The 13,830-nt window shown below is 44.1% G+C and overlaps 1 protein-coding gene across 1 annotated transcript in view; it reads right to left on the minus strand.

Moving 5' to 3' along the window:
* Window positions 1-13,830, minus strand: part of AFF2 (ALF transcription elongation factor 2) — a 487,094-nt gene that overhangs the window by 135,701 nt on the left and 337,563 nt on the right. The window lies entirely within an intron of this gene.

Genomic DNA, 13,830 nt, shown 5'->3' on the forward strand with positions numbered 1-13,830 from the left:
CTCTGCTTGTGTTAGCGAAAGCTGCTGGACTATACGTAATTAATATTAATGATGAACACACGCTATAAACCATGGACCCCAGTTTTTAAAACATATTTTTACCTTTTTATGCTATACAAGTAAGCATCACTTTGCACAATAGATCTGTTTCTGGATAGTGCATGTAAATTGATGTTTTGAAAATCAAACCATATTGTGAATGCATGGCGTGAGCTTACTATTTAGAGGAAATCTGTAGTGAATCATTTTCAGAGTGAAGGATTCTTTTTTAAGGGTGAAAAATTACCTTTTTATCTGTTTGGAAATATATGAGAGAATTTTTGTGACAGATTTGCTTCAAGTGGGAAAACATCTCTATATGGCTTTTCTTCTTCTCTCCCGCGTAAAACTGTGAGTTCCAATCATTCAGTGATAACCATCATGTGGCCAAACTACACTGGGAAGGAGTAGGCAGGTGGATGTGCATCTTCTCAGTTTTTTCATTCTGAGAGACCATCATGATTCGTCTGCTTTGTCCCTTGCTTTCTTTTGCAAAGGAGGAGCTATTTAAATGCTATTTATGAGAAACGCTGCTTTGAAAACTTTGTACACATGCACCAGTCACATTATTGGAATTAAACTAAGAAAATAGTTTTATACCATAGGTTCAAATGGGGGAAGTTATCTGCTGACTTTAAACTGGACATGGTTTGACATGCTCTGGTGTGCATAACGAACTGTCTCATCATAGCTCATCAAACTTTTTCTTACATGGAATTAAAGACAACAGATCTAAACTGAACCATGACTTTACAAGTCAAGTTAGTTTAGTTTAGATCTAAAAGTTTTAGCAAGAGTAATAGAGGGACGTATTCTTAGGAATAACTCCTAACATTCTATAGTTTTGGAACAGGGCTTCTAGGAATTTAACATAAAACTTTATACAAAAGAATGGTCTCCAGGAGCTGTGTTCTTCCACAGAGGTGGTCTCTTTACCAGGATAATTCAGGCTATCCAGAGACAAGATCACTTTCCAGAACATGGAAATTCATTTACTTGTACTGATATATTTATTTTACCTAGAGTTTCACGTTCTTATAATAATAGAGGTGCCAGTAGAAAATACAAGTGGTGTCAGATTCTAAATTAGGTGACAGATTGGAAAGATTTCATTGAACCTCCTTTGACCGTATTTTATACTTAATTTATGTCACATTCAGAATCAATTTGCTAAAGACAGTTTTTTGGTCAGAGTTGTTATCTTCTAAAACTGTGTTAGACCTTCACTTAATATACCACTTAACTAAATCCCTTATAGTATACTTGTCCTAGCAAGGCAAGAGGAAAGATTAGTCTGTTGGGCCTGAAAGAGATATTTTAAAAACACACACACACAAATATTTTTACACAGTGCATATCTACTTTATGGTGATACTTTCTTAACCCAGTGCTAAGGAGTGAGGGAAATAGCACCTCGGTGGATTATTTTTCATAGTTCAGTCAGCAATGTGTTTACTAAGTCACTGTTACAACTATGTGTTGATATATTTTGATATACAGTATGTTCCTCAATAGTGTGTCTTCTGAGATTTCATTCTTATTTTTAAAACCTATTTAAATGTTATTTTACCATCCCTCCCAGCAAAAACAAGCTTATTTCTCAAGGGATTCAGAGTCAAACCTGATCGTAATTAAAGGCAGAGTCTGAAATGTCTTTTTAGACCAAAGAAACAGAAGCAGGTTTGCAGCATCGGGAATGATTTGCCCAGGCAAGGGAACAGAGTGTTTGTTTCACAGAATGGCGGGGTCTAGTCCATGAAATTTTATTCACGTTTTTTTGTTATCCAGACAAATCCCCTATGCATGCAAAAGAAAAGGGAATTTAGAAAAGGACTCTGTGCTACTTGATTAGAAGACCGCCAACGTGCTTGTTATAATATTTCGGAAATAGTTATTCATACACATGTGAACCAAGCAATCCACAATTATGACTCCACAATTATGAAATTACCCCAGTGATGATTATACCAAAGGTGAGAGGCTATCCAGGGAATCAGGGGCAGAGAATGTCTTTGGTCAAGTTCTGTGCCTCTGTTATCTCTGAGGAGGTGTTGCCATTTCCCAAGACAATGGAGTCCGGGTGGATTCCGGGATTGGCCATTTCACTGGTAGGCAGGAAGGCTGCGGTTCAGGGCTCTCTTACCAGAGTCAGCCCGACACAGAGCCCACCATTACTGGCTGCGAGAACTTAGTTTCCATTCATGAACCTCAGTTTCTTTTGTGTAAAATGTGTAAGAGCGGTGCCGACATCTCATCGGGTTGTGAATATTCAATTAGCTAGTGGACATAAAACACTCAACATAGTGCCTGGGCTTCATAAGTTCTAGCTTTGATTTTTTAAAAGTAGTCACAGGATTAAAAGCACAAGTGTGGCTGTGATAAGATGCTGTGATGAGCTCCCAAGAAGAAGAAAGTGCCTAGTACCCGAAGTGCATGCATTTAAGACATATCTGCCATTCTTCATTTTTATCCTCGGGTCCTGGGGTAGCTGGGTCAACAGAGGAAAGATTCAAGGTAGTCCAGGTTTGCGCGTTCTGGAGACGTCTTCCTCCAACTGGGAGCCTCTGGGACAAGTCAGGGAAGGGAGGGAAAGGTTCCCCAAGTGACTGAAGATTGGAATGTAGTGCAAATGTCACTGATTCAGAGCACTGAGTGATAACGACAGTACTGACCCTAAGCGTAATGAATAGCAACAGTTAACGTGTATTGAGAGCTTCCTATATATCAAGCACTGCGAGAGGCACTTCAATCATTTAGTCCTACCGTGCAGGTGCTATTACCATCCCCATTTTACAGATGAGGAAACTGAGTGACAGAGAGGTTAAGCAACTTGGCCAAGGTCACGTGACTAGAAGATGGAGAAGGTGGAATTTGAACCCAGGCAACATGGCTCTGGAGCCTGTCCACTTCAATCTCTACATTACATGGCTTTCCATGACTAAACTACTCACACATGCACGTGCACACATTCAAGCATTTTTATTTCTTCTCATGATACTACCTTTTCAATATGGATTGAGGAATCTAAGAATAAAAGATCTCAAAAATGTTACTATTGGGCTTCCCTGGTGGCGCAGTGGTTAAGAATCCGCCTGCCAATGCCGGGTTCGAACCCTGGTCCGGGAAGATCCCACATGCCACGGAGCCACTAAGCTCATGTGCCACAACTACTGAGCCTGTGCTCTAGAGCCCGCGAGCCACAACTACTGAAGCCCATGTTCCACAAGAAGAGAAGCCACCGCAATGAGAAGCCTGCGCACCACAACGAAGAGTAGCCCCTGCTCGCCGTAACCAGAGAAAAGCCCGCGCGCAGCAACGAAGACCCAATGCAGCCAAAATAAATAAACACTTTTTAAAATGTTATTATTATTAATTCAGAATAACCGACACCTTCTGGATCCTTATTTTACTATGTACCATTCACTCGATAACAATTTCTGGTTATCTACCGTGTAGCGGGTCCTGTACTAGTTGCTAAGGAAACACAGGCGAATCCATACCACACTTCTCCCTAAGGAGCGCACAGACTTGTGAACCTATCATGTCAGTAGAGCCAAAGGTGCTACCTGAGGTTCCAGAACCCTCTGGAGTGGAAGACTGGTGGTATTTGCTGGGCTTTCCCAAGCATTCCTTGGGTTTGGAGGAACATCGCAATTTGGTCATCACTATCCCAGTCTCCTCGGCACACAGACTGACCAAAGCAGACTGAAGAGACCCTCAAGTGACATGAGAGGCAAGCTCCCCTCAGGTCTTCAGGCAGAGCTGCCTCTCTGTGCAGGCGGAGAGTTCCTGTTGCTCTGCATCCCTCCCTCCTGTAACTACCTCATATTGTCCAACTGGTTTAATATTTGCTCTCTGTTGCATGGGAAAGAGTCTGCCAGCTTCCTCGGAGTGAGATCATCACTTCTGGTGTGAAACTGCTCCTTTCAGAGAGTTACAGAGGTATTTTTTAATGTGTTGCCTAAGAAACACACATTCCAATCCTGTTGCAGCATGTCAAAAAAAAAAAAAAAGCCCGATCCAATTTTTAAAAATCCTGGAACCACAGGCATAGCTCACAACTAATTATAAAGCCAGACTCACCATGGACTGCCGTCTTGAGAGAGAAATACAAAAGGAAGGAAGGATGGAGAATCCCCGGAATTTCAATGCCTCCATCCCTCATCTTTTTCAGAGGTGAGATGCCCTCTATTGCTTGGTTCCTATTGCCCTTGGCTTTAGGAGCATGAATATGACTTCCAGCTCTCTATGCCACTGGGCAAATCAGTGACTGCCTGCTCTCTTGATCTGCAAGCCTGTCGTGTGCCTGCTCTGCATTTTCCCTCCTGCGCAGACCCCGGGCCCAGCAATCTGTGGTTTCAAAGTGGCTGCCGTTTGGACCATGGGTCACTGAGGTTTTCTGGGAAGGACCCCCAGAAGTATCTTCTCTGAGTGTCTTTACATCTTTTCTGTGTCTCTTGGCTTCCTGCCACCCTGAATATCACAGCTCTCTCTGAATACTATAAATTGAGCTGAGGTTGATTTAAATTTCATGCAGAAAACCACTTTGCTTCAAACCACAACCATTTTTTTATGTTTAAAAAAATCCATCAAGATATAATCTTTTAGCACCGCCCCCCAAAACACACACACACACACACACACACACACACACACACACACAAACTCTTTCTAGCAGACAGAAAGGCAGATTATTTTAATCAAGAGGCTGTCACTGAAATTGTAAGCAACGTTTCTTCAAAGTTCATGGCAGCGGTGAACTTTTAAATTTCTCAGTGAGTGTCAGGATCTAATTTTCAAGGTGTGGTTACCACAGTAGCAACCTGGAATTTTAATCCCGTTGTAAAGGTCAAGACAGGTCACTGGCTTCAGGTCCTCTTCAACCTCAGAATAAGAGAGACAGCTCCCCCCCCAAAAGCATGAAGATAAAGGGTGGACCTAACCCCCAAATTCCATTCTCTAAGACAGTGAGATTGTAAGACATATTTGATTTTTTTTCACTGTTCAAATTCTTCTGCAAATGCTCAAACTATCACTGAATCAAATAATGATCCCTTGTGGGTGGGTAGGTGGGTAGGAGAATGGACTCACTCTTCTCAACACGGTGGAACGTCCAGAAGCATGCTGGGGACATCTAATCTAAGCAGGAGAGGAGTGGCCTCCTTAGTGGCTGGCTTTCAGTCCACTGATCTCGGCGTTGGGAGTTGATCCTTTGATTCAAACCACATCGACACAACACTTGTGAGAAGTCATGGCAGATACTAGCAAAAAGAGCACTTAACTAGGAGTCAAGAAGTGGAACTGAGCCTTGCAGCAGTGAGTTGTGTGAGCCTGGGGCCCGCGCCTAAGCCATCTGAGCACGACTTTCCTCACTGCTAACACGGGGAGAGAACAATGCGAATGATGGACGTCAAAGCCCATTCAGGAGCCCATCCGATGGCAGCGCATTTCACGACAGAGTCTGAGCAATAGCGCTTCTCCATGTTATATCTGTTGAAACAAAGGCTCAGAAAACGCCAGGTGACTGCATCAAGTCACACAGCAGGAAGTGAGGGAGCTGGGATTTGAGCCACCTGGCAGCTGAGGTCCCTTCCCTCTTCTGGCTCCCAGAATTGAGTCAAGCCTGAATGTAATGAAGACTATGCTCTGTGTGGAAATGGAAAATGTCATCGAACCAGAAGAGTATTATCTGTCTCTGTACTTAATTCATAATTGTTCAATTGAAATTTTATAGGGGTGCGGCAGATAAGGGATCAGAAAGAAAAGTTCAAGTTTTGTCATCCAAGAATCCTAGAGTGAAAGTCCGTCTCCTTCCATAACTGGCTGTGTAATCCTGAGCCGCTCACTGAAAGGCTCTGAGATGCGATTTCCTTCTCCATAAGGTCAGTTTCATCTTACAGAGGGGTTGTGAGGACGGCAGGTGAGCAGAGCAGTGGCGCAGCGCAGAGAACTCCAGGCAGGCCCGGTTCCCGCGTCATCAACGGCATTGGCTCTCCAGCCCTGGGTGTTTGGGGTATTTGCCAGGTGCCCTCTCTGAGCCTTTGAGAGGACAATCCTGGGACTGGTGATGATGAGGACATCCCGCCTCAGAGATGCTATGAGGATGAAACAGCTGATGCTTGTGAAATGTCTGCCCCTGTGCCTGGCCCACAGACGGCCCCTGTAAGGGGTGACTGTAAGGACCCAGACACACAGTTCACATGCAGTTAGCTTGCTTCCCTTCTGTCTGTACTACGTGATGTATGAAAATGATTTTGGAGAAATATAGAATGACCCTCTCAATTTCTAGATATACTAGACAATTTCTAGATACTATAAGCACTAGGTACTTTTTTGGATTTTTCTCTTGAAAATCTAGAAATATCCCACATAGTGATAATACTGAGCTATCTATCTGGGATTTTCAAAAAGTGGGCAACTTATGCAGCAATGAGGTCACTCCTGAAATTAGGCAATGGTGGAGGCAGAACTGTAAGTTGGTTTCTCTGTAAATCATGACCTTCTAAGCCCTCTTCCCCCTCAACGCTCTCTCAGGCACCCTGGAAACTTTGCCAAGGACCAAGTAGTGTGTTACGGGTTGTACTTGGATGCCAAGACCTCACAGGGTAGCAAAGAAAAACAATTTTGTTCCTTTGGGTTTTAGAAGGCATACTCCAACCCCACCCTGCTCCATCCCAGTGCAGGCAGCATATTTGAAGATGTCAATCAAATAGCTTTGAGACCTTTTCCTTTTCTGGTCCTCATATTACAGTGGACAGATGAAGCACAAAGAAAGGCATTTGTCAAATTTTTCGACTGACTTTACTACTGTAATCGTGCAAGCATCTGCCGTGTTCTACCAACGCTGCTCCCCACTCATCAGCAAAACGGAAGGGCTTTTAGCAGCTCTGAGGAGGTATCAAGAGCAGACCATTTAAACAGAACGTTCCCAATAACGTAACTGGGGCAAAGTATCTGGCTGTTTGTGAAATGCTTGATAGGATGGAAAACAGAATGAATAGCTCAGAAGCGTGGTGAACATTCCTTCTCATCTACTCCAGGCTCAGTTGGGTGGGGTGTTTTTTTTGGGGGGGCGGTGTTTGTTTCTTTTTAATTCCTAGGAATGATCCATGAGGCTTTCCGCACTGCTGGTATATTTTCTTCATCTGGGCCTGGAAGACTTGTCAGGGCTCTGATTGATGAGTTCTGACCCCGCAGCCATCTAGGGGACATGGGGACAAGGCAGCACGTCCTGATGGAAGTGCAGAGTCCTCGCTTCCAGGCCCAGCTCCGCCACTCCCTAGCTGGGGGACTTTGGTAAATATCTCCCCCCGGCCTGCCCAAGCCTGGCTTCTTTGCACCTGGCTATCTAACAGGGTTGCTGCGGCCCTCACATGAGGCTAATACAGTGTGTGAAAGTGCTATAAGATTATCAATCGCTGGGCACATGAAAAGTAGCCCTGGTCATAGCATTTTAGAATCTAGTAAGTGAAAAAAGAGTGTGCATCTCATTAGATCAGCTGCATTAGAGGGGGGTCTGATATTCTGGGAGACAGAGGATGTGCATGCATGTGTATGTGTGATCAAGACACTATGTTCAATTATACAGCTGGAATTATCTTTACTTTGGTCTCTTGCTTATGAACTTCAGCAACTTCCACCAGCATTATTTGCTTCAGTACCATTTACTGTTCAAAATCTCGAGGAGAACTTAGAAATAAGGCCACTGGTTGATAACGTTGGGAATAATTTTTAAAAATGATTCTGCCATGAGGATATATCAATAAAATAAAGCAACGTTCCAATAATATAAAGCAATTTCCACATTGGTAAGCATGAAAAGTAATGGACAAACCTGTCATGAAAACAGACCCAAATACCAGTTCTCTTCTTTTTACTTTAATATGGCTAAATGGAGATTTCTGGAGACAGATGTTGTTCCCATCACGGGCCACCGAAATCACCCTCAAGGGGACTTTGAGTGGTGGTAAAGTCCCTTACGGGCTTGCATCTTTGCACCTCACCAAAGGAAGCATCTTACAGGCATGGTGACACCATCTGGCTGCCGGCCCTGAGCTGAGGCTGGACCGGTGCCTGCCTCTAGAGTACCTATCAGCACCCATCAGCGTGTGCTGTGTATGAGAGGCCTGACTCAATGACAATGTCCAGATCCAATCCTTTCCCTGATCAAGGGACCGTTTTGGCCTCCCCTGGGGTCAGTCTACTTTGGTCGGATACCAGGGCAAGATGACAACTGAATTCAAATTGGGAGGGCCCTCTCCAGACGGCGCATGGGATGGCTTTAATGTGGGTTGACAGCCTGCGCTCTGGAGTCTGTCCGGTTGTGGCTTTGTTACTGTGGCCCTTTGGGTGACTCACTCAGTATCTCTGAGTTTTGGTTTCTGCTGCCGTAGAATATAATAGGGCTGACTCCTTTGGGCCTGTAAAGAAAGAAAGCGCCTGGCACACCCTAGGCACTCCGCAGTTATGAGCTAGTTGAGGTATTGGCGTTACCCGTGCAAATCTAATCCTCAGTAACCTGTGAGTTCCCTGAGGGTAGGATGCGCAGTGTTCCACCCTGAGGTACCACCCTGCCTCGCTCAGAGCCTTATACACAGTAGGGGCTCAACCCATTTCTGCTGAAAGGAATGAAATCGTGAATGAATGAATATAAATATGGATGCAAATCGGGTAGAAAAGAGGAGATCCTTGACTTTTCCCTGAGAGAAAGAGAGAGAGATGTTTGTTTCTAATTACAGACGTGTCTCATAATCCAGCTGAAACATACAAATCTTGGGACCGCGAACAAAGACGCAAAAATCGAACCTGATCTTTCAAGATTTATGCTCCCTGAGCACAAATGCTATGTTTGCAGCTTTTGTAATGGAAGTGGAAATCCAAAGCTCCTGTCAAAGGAGGCCCAGTTTTCAGTCTTGGTGCCCGTCAAGCACCAGCAGCTTCAGTGCTTCTTGACACGAACATTCCAAATGCCAATATTGCTTGTTGTCACATTAGCCAATATACAGTCCTCAGAATAAAATCCTCTTGATATCTGATTACTCTTCTTAAGGACCTCATGCTGATTCATTTCAAACTGTGAATTACCTTTAATTCACAGCTTGAACAGGCTGCCAAATTTTGTTTTCTCTGCTCCCAGGTGGCTGTCCCTGATGCAGTGGAGAACTTCCAAAAATATATTAAGTCCTTAGGAAAAGTTGGCAAGCTCTACGACGCAGGGCATACAAGACCGGTTAAAAGCAAGAGTTGGCATACGTCTCAGTTTGAAAGCCGGAATGGCTGCAACCAGTGACCAAGATTCCCAGTTTATTGGAAGAGTTTAGTTTGGCTTTTGTAAGCCTCAAACTGATTAGTAGTATTTCTAAGTCCCAAGTACCAAATCATGTATTCTGATTAAGAATTAATCTGATTACGAAAATAACAGTCATTTTTTCCCCTGGCCTCGTTACGCAGTTACTTTGCTACGGAAAGTGTGTAGCGGACCAGACATCTACTTAGGAAAGAGTATGTGAAATTGCTGGAGGTGGGAGTTCCTTCTCAAATCAGATTCTCAAAGCAAACGTTTTCAATGATGAAAATTTTGGTAGAAAGATGGTCAGGATTTTCATGAATGTGTTTTTCGTTTCTTGGGGTTTTCTGGTAAAAAAATTTGTTTCAAAATTCACCTAAGAAATGGTGTAACGCTTGTTACTGGTCATAGCAAACCAGAAAGCATTCTTATACTCTTTCTATTCCCTGTGGTAATGAAATCTTCATACCACATCAATACAAGTTTAGAGATAATGATCTTTCAGTTAAATCAAGCAATTTTGACCAGGTTTTGAATCATCTAAAACAGAGAGGTATAATTTCTTGTGGGACTGCTTCCCATCAACTTCAGTTCTTCAAGTCTATTTGAAGGTTGTGCCCCGACCCCATCAGATACCGTGAGAAGGGACAGCCCGGTGGGAAAAGAGAGGGCTTTGTGCATTCAAGCTTCCCCATGAAGAGCAGTGTAACTGACTCGGCCCTTCTGTGTACTCATAGCCAACACGTCCATTCGAGATAAACAGTCAACTTGTCCTCCCACTGGACTGTGTATACTTCATAAGGAGGGACAATATTCTAGCTTTGCTTTTCTCATCTGTAAAATGGGAATAATTTGGAGCCCCTCCAGGGTGGCTGCTAAGTATAACGGGGTGATGTATATAAGAGCACCTGGCATGGGACCTGGCACCTAGCCTTGCGCACGACCCAACAGCACAATGATTATTGCCACAGGTGTCCGCCATTCCTGTGAGAGTATAATGTCCTTTCCTCCTAACTAGTGCTACATTCAAGCATTTGCCCATGTGGCATGCCTACCTGTCACCCACAGGTAAACTGGCCACAACTAGACTGTCTTTGTCAGGCCTTTTGTCAACTCTCTGGGTCCATGGCTGTGATGTTTTCAGACCCGTACCTAATACCGTAAGTGGAGGAACTGGTATTATGGCAAGGAAAGAACAGCCTATGGCTACATCTGCCTTTATGTTGAGCTTTTATGGAAATTATCCCGGAATTTTCAACAGCACACCCTAAAACACAGGAGCTACTTGATTAAAAGGGGGTCTGGATGATTTCCAGCCGGACAGAGTCTAAATGCAAACAGCCGAGGATGACAAAGGAACTGCCACTTTCTCAACTGTCCTCACAAAACTAGCTAAAGTCAAGAACTGACTCGACAGAAACCTTTGAGCTCATGGTTGCTGTCTGGAAATGCTCCTCAGGAAGCATCTGACCTGTCCCTATTCAGGACAGCTCATAAAAGACCAACAGACTCATGTATTTTGGTAAAGCCGCCGTATTGACAAGTAATTGACAAGATGTCATAACCAGCTAGATGAAGCCATCCGACCCGATGAGGAAAATCCAAGTTCTTTGGATTTAGTTTCTGTTTTCTCCTCCATTGTTCCTTAATGGCTTCATGAAGAAACTAGAAGGTAACCCAATGTCTGGGGTGTCCATTCAATCCCTGAATCTTCCAATTGAAATAAATGGGTGCTTTAGGGGCAGAACGAACGTGATATTACTGTACAAATACACAACTGCACAGCATGAGAAATACAATCTGACCTTCGACAGCCCATGCCCCACTCTCTTTTTGGGGAGAGCGACCTTTTTTGAAGGAGGCTTGAAACTCCATTGGATTTAGAAGACCTGGGTGAGGCCTGTTCCGAGACTATAATACAACTCAGACTCACGCAGGCTGAGGGAAACAACACGTGCCAGGTCTTCTTTCCTCCAGAAATTATTAAGGGTTAAAGTCGAATGCACTTTGACCTTGGGTTTAAGAGTATGGCTGTTTACATTTGAATTGTGACAAGTGTTTGCATATATATCTGTATGCATATACAATCTGCTCATTACTTTGCTTCATTTCCCTCAAGCGACTCTAACTCTATACTCTGAAATAAAAATAAATTCCCCCATGATTTAAACTCACACCCTCTGAATCCTAGGTCAGTGCTTTCCCCCAATACCATCACTGTCCTGGAGCAGAGGCACAAGCCCAGATCTTGAAATTCCTACAGTCCCACGCTGTGGCCGCCTGGGCAGTCAGCTGGAGCAGGTAGGATGTCACCATTTAGAGGGACACCCCATAAAAAGCACTGTGTGTCAATGGAGCATATGCTGAGCGAGATATGCTTTGCGACCTTCTGCAAAGGTCGGTGATCCTGCTGAGCCAGGAGCACAGAGCCTGGCTGCTTCCCAGCTTGCACTCAGGGACTCCTGCACCAGTGGTTTTCAGACCTGGTGCCTGGGCGTGCAGTCCTTATAAACAATCCAGGCCCTAATGGAAGAGCTGCATTTTGTTATCCAGGGAAACGAGGCCAAGATGGGCAAACAAGTAAAGTGGCCCAGCAATGAAGGGACTCTGATCTACAAGACTCCCGTCTCTCTCTACTGCAGTGAGGGTTAGGAGCTTGCCCAGGATGTTCACAAGCGTTGGGAGGGCGTCTCTGCTGCAGCAGGGCTGACCTGGGGCTGCTTCCCACCAAGCTCCAGCCACCAGCAGTCTGTCTACACTCAGGATGCTCTTAGTTGCCTAGAGGATTGCCCTGCCACACGGAAAATCCTAGAAGCTGACTTAAAAAGCACACCGTAGTGAAATACGCGAGAATGACTGGAATGGCTAAGCTGATAATAATTTGGAAGCTAAAAGTAAAAATAATTATTATAACTCTGACCTGCCCTGTGTTAAACCTATACCCTACCCAAGAAGGGAATTTATTCCAGCCGAAGTCTGATGAACAATGCCTGGCCTTTGGGTCAGGCAGCTAAAAAGAGAGCAGTTCACTCATAAAACCGACTCAGTGTCTTCCAGTTTTATGGGTGCCTCCTATAGAGAACCTCAGTCCTACTGAACGCACTATATACCCTGTGCTATGAAGTGCTGTTCTCTGGAAATGCAGCCTCTAGCTATAAACCACAATTGACAAGTTTATTTCCGTTAGTTACAAACTATTGAAATATTGCATTTTATGGTCTATGTACTCTTGCTTTAGGAATGGGACCGTTTTACAATGGAAAAATATTTGTATGTGTTTTCATAGTTGGAAACCTGCACTGATTTCCTGAATGCTCAACTGTGTGTGTGTGTGTGTGTGTGTGTGTGTGTGTGTGTGTGTGTGTGTGTGTGTGTGAAGTTTACTGGCTTTGTAATAAGAGTGGGGTAAGTCAGGAGTGGAGGTAAGGAGAATAAGGTCTATTGTTTACTAGGATAACAGGGGGAGGGCAATTCAAAATGATTCCTGGAAAAGCTGAAATGAACAATATCAAAGATGATTTTGATTTCCACGTTTCCATATCATTTGGTCCTTAAATCAAGGTTATAGTTTTATTTTCCTCTTGTCTCTTTTTTCCCCCTCGATTCTTTAAATGGAGGATTCTCAGCTGTTGAAATGGAACCGTGAATTAGAAGGCACAGATCAGGCCAGAAAACCAAATAAGAGGTCTGGTGATGGGGTCAGGGCTCTGGGGGCTTTGCCACTAAACAGAACCAAGAATGTGAAAATACCAAAAGGTGAGCAATTCACTTCAAGCGTGCCATTAGGCCACTTGAATGTCATAAGTTATTTCATTTTGAAAAATTTCAAGTATGTGACTATTACTCACACAGAAAAGTCAGCTTCCATTTTCTATTATTAAGAATGAAAGAAGTTGTGAGAGAACTACTCCCTTGATACTCTCTTGGACAAATGGCTATTACAAAATCTACAACGGTTAATCTGAGGAAATTGGTTTCTCCATACCCCTCCTTCAGTGAACATTAATAAAAAAGGAAGAGAGTGAGGAGTGAATTGCAGGGCCCTGGCTTCTGAACTTCAACCTAGCGTCACGTCATCACTTATTCCACCTCTTCCTGGCTGCCCTTATCTTTAATATACAGTCACCAGATGACCTGCAAACAGCAAGGTCCCGGGCTGGCCGGCCAGAGCAATCCACCCCACCTCTCACGTCCGAGCATGGCTGCTCAGGCGGGTCCTTTCTCCATCCTGATCGGTGGTGGCTGAATAGTACATATAACGATGTCTGCGGCTGAAGTTACACAACGCGCCAACAGCTACTCCAGAGTCACGGTTGTTTTGGTGTCCCAGGTATCGACCCAGCCTGCATCTTCTACACCATTAGAGAGCCTAGTGATGATTCGTTCATTTTGACTGTTACTTGCCTATCGTGGGAAATCTCATTCTCCCCTCTAACCACACCCCATGTTATCATGAGGCAAGGTTCCTGTTTTCAAGGAGCAGGAGAGACAACAAGATTCGCTCG

Source organism: Lagenorhynchus albirostris, chromosome X (genome assembly GCF_949774975.1).
Source record: "Lagenorhynchus albirostris chromosome X, mLagAlb1.1, whole genome shotgun sequence".
NCBI lineage: Eukaryota > Metazoa > Chordata > Mammalia > Artiodactyla > Delphinidae > Lagenorhynchus > Lagenorhynchus albirostris.